Raw genomic sequence first — 7962 nt, forward strand, 5'->3', positions numbered from 1 at the left:
TGATTAATATAAAGAATCACATCTTGGTGTGGCATAACCAAATAACAAAGTTCTTTGCAGCCATTTGTGTTCAAAGCACTCGTCTGAACCTACGTCTGGATTTGAGGTAATGTCAGTTATCTTTTGATTATGTTCTATCAATATGTTAAAGGCTGTGAAGGTTTAATCTGAGCCTGTTGTTAGTCTAAACGTTCAAACGTTAGTTGTTGAAGAAATTGAGCTTCAAGTAAGATTGGTTCCACTGGATCGTGTGATCTCAAGAAAGAACCGATGTTGCTTTGATAATTGATATGCCAATAATAAAAGGTGAAGCTCCATACTTGATCTATGAGGAAGATGGAAGGCTATTGCAAGCTTGCAATAGCAGTTTTAAAGAGATTAGGAAGAGGAAGATCTCTTTCTTTAAGTTGTGTGGTGGAAAAATAATGGGATTGGGAGTTTGGTTTTATCTTGGGTGTTATAAAGGCATGTTCTTTGGTATGCTGCAAAATTGATTTCACGAACTTGCAAGATGAGTAATTTTGTGTTTACGTGAAACAATCGAATGCAATAAGCATAATTCACCATTATGTAAACTTCTGTTACGTTTTGATTCATCTACTAAAAGTCCTCTATAATGGCAACACTGGAGTTCGCGCACTTTTTCCTAAAACTGGGCATAATTTGAGTTTATGTGTTCAACAAAGCGTTCCATTGTTATTTTCAATAGTTTTATGCCCCCCCCCCCCCCGGCGCAACGCGGGGGGCTTAAGTTCTATTGGACGGCTAATAAACTCAACGTAACTACTTCTTCAAGAACACCGCTACTAAGATTAGCAATCCCGCCGCAACGCGGCGGGTCTAATAACTAGTTTATATAACAATTTGAGAAATGATAATGGTAAACGTTCTCGAGGTAATCCAAGTAGCGAGTTTGGGAGGTATAAATTAACGGTTTTTTTGTTCCTTACTTGACTCAAGGAGTTTTATAAATTTTGATATTTTGGCTTGTTGGGAAAAAAAAAACTTAATTTACAGTCTAGTCGCCATGACTTGATATTTACTAATCGTTCAAGCTTCTACAATAGCTTTGGAATCGGTCGTTTCTACTAATATCAGGGTGTTACCAATTAAAAAAACAAGACTTACTCCTGCCGTAATGGAAATATGTATTTTCTTGAAGGATTGATCACTTGGAAGCGTTTGTACATATTCAACACATTATAACTCTCAAAGACAAGCAATCAATCAAGAAACAAAGACACATTATAGAAGCACCACTAGACGATCGTCTTCGCTCTCTGATGAAGAACTCGCATACAACTTGACTCTCTAATGAAGAACTCGCATACAACTTACCGGTACGCATGGACAACTATGAAGAACCAACTATATAAAAGACGTTTAGATGAGGACGACTATGCCTAACGACAAGAATAAATAAAAATAAGAGACAAAAACCAAAAATATGTATTTTACTAGTCAACATTCCATTTGGGGTATGTTTGGCAAAACTAGCTGGTAGCTGTAGCTGGAAGCTGGTGGCTGGAAGCTGTAGCTGGTAGCTCTTTAGATATATTTAGATGTTTGGCAGAGTAGCTGGAGCTTTTAATAAAACGTATAAAATTACTAAAATGGGCATAACTAAAATCAATAATAGTAAATGTATTTATTTTGGAAGGTTATTTAAGTAAATTATCATACTAAAAGCTTGTAGCTCTTTCTAAACGCTACTAGTAGAAGCTTTAAGCTTTAAGCTTTTTCTCCTGACCTAAAAGCTTCAAGCTCCTTGAACCAAACAAAGCTTTTAATTGAGTATGAGCTTTTTCTTAAAAGCTTGAAGCTTGTAGCTCTTAAAAGCTCCTAAAAGCTTCATGTCAAACATACCCTTGACCTCTTCCCAGAATGTCCATCCTAGATAATGTTGACCTGCTGACTTTTAATCATTAAGTCGACGAGAATTTTAGCCAATCATATTTTGTCAATTGTTCTAAACGGTCGGTTTGCTTTTGTTTTTTATTAAAACATCAGAATAAACGAGATTCCTTCAATTCTTGTTCACGGAGGTCCTTCGGTTTTCAAGCGGAATGATAGTGTGTCATCGTCTATCGGAGATGTTTTCGATTTTTCATTTTTCTTAAGTTGTTGAAACCGTAGGATTCTAAAAATGATGAAATTGTTTAGGCTTCCAACGAGATTATTTAAGCGTCAGACGAGATTATTTTGGAGCCTGACAAAATTATTTTGGCTTTCAACAAGATTATATATTTGGGCATCCGACGAGATTATTTTTGAAAGTGACAGAATTTGGTTAGCTAAAAACTCTGTCGGATAAATTATTAAAAAGACATCAGGTTGAGGGGTTTTAGGAAAGACATTTTGAGAAGAGGTTGGTTAAATCGGCATTAGCTTAATGTTGACTAGTCTAGTGGACATTTTGATCATTATCCCTAAAAATAATGTATTTGGTATCGTAATTTCTAAATTATGTTGTTTTAGTAGTCTTATATACATGTTTTGAAATTTCCAAAATTACCAAAAATAATAAATATAAACTTAATGTTGTTAATATGTTATATTTCTTTATTTATATTTAAAAGAAGACATAATTACAAATTTTGTCCTTTAAATATATGCGATTCATGGATTGGCTCATTTAAAAAGTTTATACACGAGCGGTGTCCTTTAGATGTCAAAATACATTCGTTTTTTTGTCCTTTATACTAACTGTCATCTAAAAACTCAGTTAAATCCGAATATGCCAAGCATTAACATGGTTTTTGTTTAACATTTTGTTATTTAATTTCTTTTTCTAATAATATATTTAATTTGTTATTTAATTATAAATACTTAAATAGTATGCGTAAAAAGACTTAAATGCCCTCATATGCCAAGGCTTAACGGGGGTTTTTGGATGCCAGTTAGTCAAAAGGAAGAATCAATCAAACATGTCATGTAAAGGACACCGCCTGCAAATAAACTTTTTAAAAAACCTGATCCATAAAGTGAATATGTTTAAAGGACAAAATTTGTAATTCTGTCTGAAAAGATAGTTAAAATTTTTGTTCTTTTTTTTAAAGTCAGTTCCTAAATGGGTCCTTGAACCGAACTGAACCGCTTCTACAGGTTCCTGTTTCATGCACCTTCAAACCTGTTCCAACTTTCAACATGAACCGGTTGCTACCCCCAAAACGTTTTTGACTATGTTGACTAAGTACCCGGTTCGGTTTCATCCCAAACCGTTTTAGGAATGTGCACCTCTACCCCCAACCACTACCCACCCCCTCTCAGTTTTCTTCACCCATTCACAGCCACCAACCATCACTACATATGTGAAGTTATGAATTGCTCATTAGGAATGGACACATAGCCGTGTTTCACGGTACGACACAGTCCTAAAGGTGAAGTTATGTATGCACTCGTTAACGAGCATTTACCTCTGTAATAGTAAACTCATTGTTTGAGCTTGTTGGATAAGTGCTTGAAGAGAAATCAGCAACATGTAATTTCCTTTGTGTGAAAAATGCTGGCTGCTTAGGTTTCTGCATTGCTCCCTGATCACTGCCCAACATTCGAACCACAGAAGACATATCTGGCCTGTCTTCTGGACATTGTTGAACACATAACAACCCCACTTCGATTGATCTTAAAACTTCGGATGGATCACTTGGCTCATCTAAAGATGCATCCATGCCTAAATATAATGTGGAAATAGTTATTTGGTTGTAGAATATACAAATAGAGAACTATAACTAAAAATTTAAAGAGTAACTTACATGTCCAATAAGGTTATTGTCATGCTTTGTATGAACGAATCCCCTGTTTCTACTCCCACTTACAATCTCAAGCACCAAAACACCAAAGCTAAAAACGTCTGATTTTGTTGAAAAGATACCATCTATTGCATACTCAGGGGACATGTAGCCACTGCGCAGTTGGCAAAATGTTTCTAAAAGTAATTAATATAATGAACTTAAGAAAATATAGTTAATATATACTTAAATTGTGCATCTTACTATGTACCAACAACTCTCTCTGTGCTTGCTTGAGTTTCATTTCCTCCAAAGCTTCTTGCTATGCCGAAGTCAGATATCTTAGGGTTCATGTCAAAATCTAGGAGAATATTGCTAGCTTTAAGATCTCTATGAATGATTCTTAGTCGTGAATCTTGATGCAGATAAAGAAGTCCTCGGGCAATTCCTTCTATGATGTGGAATCGCTTTGTCCAATCAAGGAATGTGCTGTTTGTTTTATCAGCAAAACATGCAGGCCTAATTAGTTCTTTATAGTTTCAGACTTCAGTAGACAGGTTGTTCTTGATATTAAATCAATGGCTATTATATGATTCTGACCAAATATAAAGAAGTCTAGGCTTCTGTTTGGCAAGTATTCATAGATCAACAGTTTCTCGTCTCCCTCAATGCTACATCCAAGGAGCCTAACAAGATTCCGGTGCTGAAGTTTTGAAATACGTATGACTTCATTCTTGAACTCATCAAGTCCTTGTTTGGAAGTCATGGAGAGACGCTTAACTGCAACTTCTTTCCCTTCTAGCACACCCTACGGATTATTATTTTCAATGTGAAAAAGTATACAAACATCAAAGTATGACTTCATTTGTATCTTTTTGTATAAATGGCATGCTTATAGTATATGATCCATATTTTATTGTGTTTAATGAATTGCAGTGTGTTTTTATTATATCTTTCAAATATAATTCTAATCTTTTGGATTATATATGATGGGATATTTTGTTGTTTAACAGGCAGAATGCATGCAAAAAACACTTTATACTTTTACCTTATAAACTGACCCAAATCCACCCTCTCCAAGTTTGTTTCCTGGTGAAAAACTAGCAGTAGATTGTGCTACCATGGAGAAGCTAAATAATGGTAGATCCATGACTTCTTTCTGGCTTTCACAGACATACATAGATTCTCCTATGCATTAGAAACAAGAGAAACTTTAAACTCACAGAATCCTGCCAAAGAATTAATGTTACTCTAGTAAATTATTCAACATACAATTGCTTACCTTCTCCTGTTGGTTGTGCATGACGCCTATTTCTCAATGCATACCAGAACAATGTAGAGCTCAAGCCTAAAAGAAGAACTCCTAGACAGACTGCTAATATAATGAATTTGTTGTGTTTTCCTGCTCTGTTCTCGGAAACTGGTTGAGCAACTGCATGATCTTAACATAGTTACAGCATTGGTGACTTGGAGATGCATAATAGTGATTAAACTAGTAAGTTTGTACGATCGATCTGTGTAGAACTTGCATTTTGTTGGATTTAAATAGGAAAAAATCTTGCACCAAGACATATGTTCGATACCGAGAGATTAGAAAAGATTTCACAATCAAAAGTAATTTTTATATTATGGATCAAATATTCGAATGAGAGATTATAGGGTATTGATAGTGTGAAATAACCAGGGTGGAGGAAGACTATCAGCATCCTAAAAGCAGGCCGGTTGATAACCGCCATAACTAACTTACCTATACTAATAACAAGTTTACAAATTGTCTCACTAAACCTTAGTTAAGTTTGTTATTTTCAACAAAATTTTCATAAAACGACCTTAGATTATCTTTTGTGTTAAAAAAATATACAAGTTTACCAAAATTTAGTAGGAGTTACTTACCTAGCTCAAAGGAAGACATTCTTACAAATATATCCTGACCACCGTTTCCTTCGGTTATTATTCTGATGTCTCTGAGGTCATTGTACCAAAGCAAGCAGCCGCTTCCTTCCCCTGTGATATTTGTATTTGCATAAGCCATACAAGTACAATTCTTTAGGCATATTGCTTCACATTCCTTCAGGGTCATGCTCAAGTTAAACCAGGAAGTCTGTGTGTCCGGCAATTTTACATTTAAATACCTTATAAACCCATCTGTTCCATGGCCATTTTTGCAGTTCAATGGTGTTCGCCTCACACAGCCACCAGACCAATCTAATTCACTCCAACCTTTTGGGTTTCTAGGCACAAATTTAGTCTCATTGAGGCGCGAATATCTGTTCGAGTTCTCACCGTTGCAGCTTCCATAAGCACCACAAATGTTGTATGTATCACAGATCCCTTTTGGTAATGTATTGAAGAGCTGCCATTTTTTATCAGCTTCCAGCCACACTGTACGTTGTAGCTCCCCGAAAGAATTCAAGGTTAACCTTGATACAACAGAACTGTTTACGATATTAAAAGTATAAACTTCCATTGTTTCATTAATAACCATATTGTATGTAAAGATCGTGTTCTAACTCAACTCTGAAGCGCCACTAAACCGTATACCATTCCATGGCCCTCCCCGGAATGTGATCCTATCCGGCCCTTGTTTGACTATGTTTTGAGGATAACCGTGCTTGTCAACGCTAAAGGTGAATTCATCTGGAGCTGGATCTTCGCTGCTTTTCCATGACGATAGATGGCGCTCCTTGCCCGTCAACAAGTCCCTCCCCAACTTCATTCCAGGTAAAAGAGTATCGGTTGGATTATCAAAACTCTGCCAGATAATATTCTTTTGGTTGTCTCCATCTGTCATGACTAAATTACCGATGTCGTCAAGCTTTGCAGTTGCATTTCCTGAGGATGTTGTGTTAGATGACCACAATATATCATTGCTAATGCTCATCAGGACAAGACTTCCTGGATGGACAATCTTTAACACACCTGATGATGCAACGTTGAGTGGCCGGTCTCTGTTGGCAACCCAAGCCACTGTCTTAACAGATATTTTCTTATACCAAATACCAAGGTATTTATTCCCAGAGCTACCCGGCGTGAAAAAGACAAGCTCAAAGGTTCCGGCCTGCGAAACCAATGTATCCTTTTCTGTCAAAAACTGTAAATCTGAAATGACATCAATTTCAGCCATATGGATCTTCTGAATGTGGATTAAAATAAGTAAAAGAACAAATATAGCTACTCCCTCCATTAAATTTTTTTCCTCTCAAGAGTATGATAATTATTGTCCTTATATTTTGTTTGTTGCTTTTAGCTTCTCTCTGGCATGAGTTGGAAATGTTTTTACCTGTGCTCTATTAACTGAGCCATTAAATGCTGGGGTCGTAATGATAGATGTCCTATATTTTGATAAGGTTAGAATGGTGTGATTATGACATAACATATATTGTTAGTGGGATTCTAGAATTTCTCCTTAACTACTGAAGAATAAAGTCATATTTATTAGAATGGATCAAATCAAATAACTTATATTAAGTAGTCAAATTTCGAACTCCGAAGATTATAGATGGGCTACAATGGATGTATATTCGAACTTTCAAGATTATAGCACGACTTAATTATAATAGGTAACTAAAGTATAATAACAACATTTCAGTTGCGTGTAATTAGTATGGTCGGTCGTACAGAGTGTCAAAGGGTCTAACCTCGTAAGTTCGCTTTAAAGGCAACATAAAATACATTGTGGTATCGTTTAACAACTTTGTGTCCAATATAACGAATTCAAGAAATTTTTTTTAGACCATAATTGTGAATTAGAAAGAAAAATTAATTAAATATAAAACTTTTCTAGCAATTAGCTCTGAGCATTTCAAAGGTGGAGGTGCCTATTAGCTAATGTGAACTGAAGTGGCCTTCTAAGAACAAGAGGAATCTAAAGAGTCAATAATAAAATTTAAAACATGCGGTTTTTTTTAAGTCTTTAGGTGTTGAATTCATGTGTCAGCTGCCATACATGTGGTATATGGTCCCCGGTATCCTCTGTCACGCGGCAAGAAATTACTTGGTAACTAAAAGTGGACTTCTCATTGACTAGCTATCTATGTTAAACACATGTAAATTATCATCTAACTCGGTATTTACATTATTTATTATCTTAAAAATGCCCTTTATTAAACATAGTAGAAGTCTAAAACATAATCTTACAACTGAAATATATAAATACTTCTTAACATGGTTATAACAAATTAGAGTTTGTGCTAATTACTCTTAAAGCTTTATAGTTTATACCAATTAGACG

At 35.4% G+C, this 7962-nt stretch overlaps 1 pseudogene across 1 annotated transcript; it reads right to left on the minus strand.

Annotated features, from left to right (window-relative positions):
• Positions 1–3378: 3378 nt before the first annotated feature.
• Positions 3379–6915, minus strand: LOC143570599 (G-type lectin S-receptor-like serine/threonine-protein kinase At4g27290; annotated as a pseudogene). The gene is made up of 6 exons (XR_013141963.1): positions 5625–6915; positions 5014–5163; positions 4780–4919; positions 4332–4539; positions 3996–4260; positions 3379–3906 (listed from the first exon to the last, which is right to left on the minus strand). The product of XR_013141963.1 is annotated as a G-type lectin S-receptor-like serine/threonine-protein kinase At4g27290 (transcript).
• Between the last annotated feature and the right edge of the window lie 1047 nt (positions 6916–7962).

Source organism: Bidens hawaiensis, unplaced genomic scaffold (assembly GCF_021521415.1).
Source record: "Bidens hawaiensis isolate Kalapana, Puna unplaced genomic scaffold, B.hawaiensis_p1.1 tig00025011_1, whole genome shotgun sequence".
Lineage (NCBI taxonomy): Eukaryota > Viridiplantae > Streptophyta > Magnoliopsida > Asterales > Asteraceae > Bidens > Bidens hawaiensis.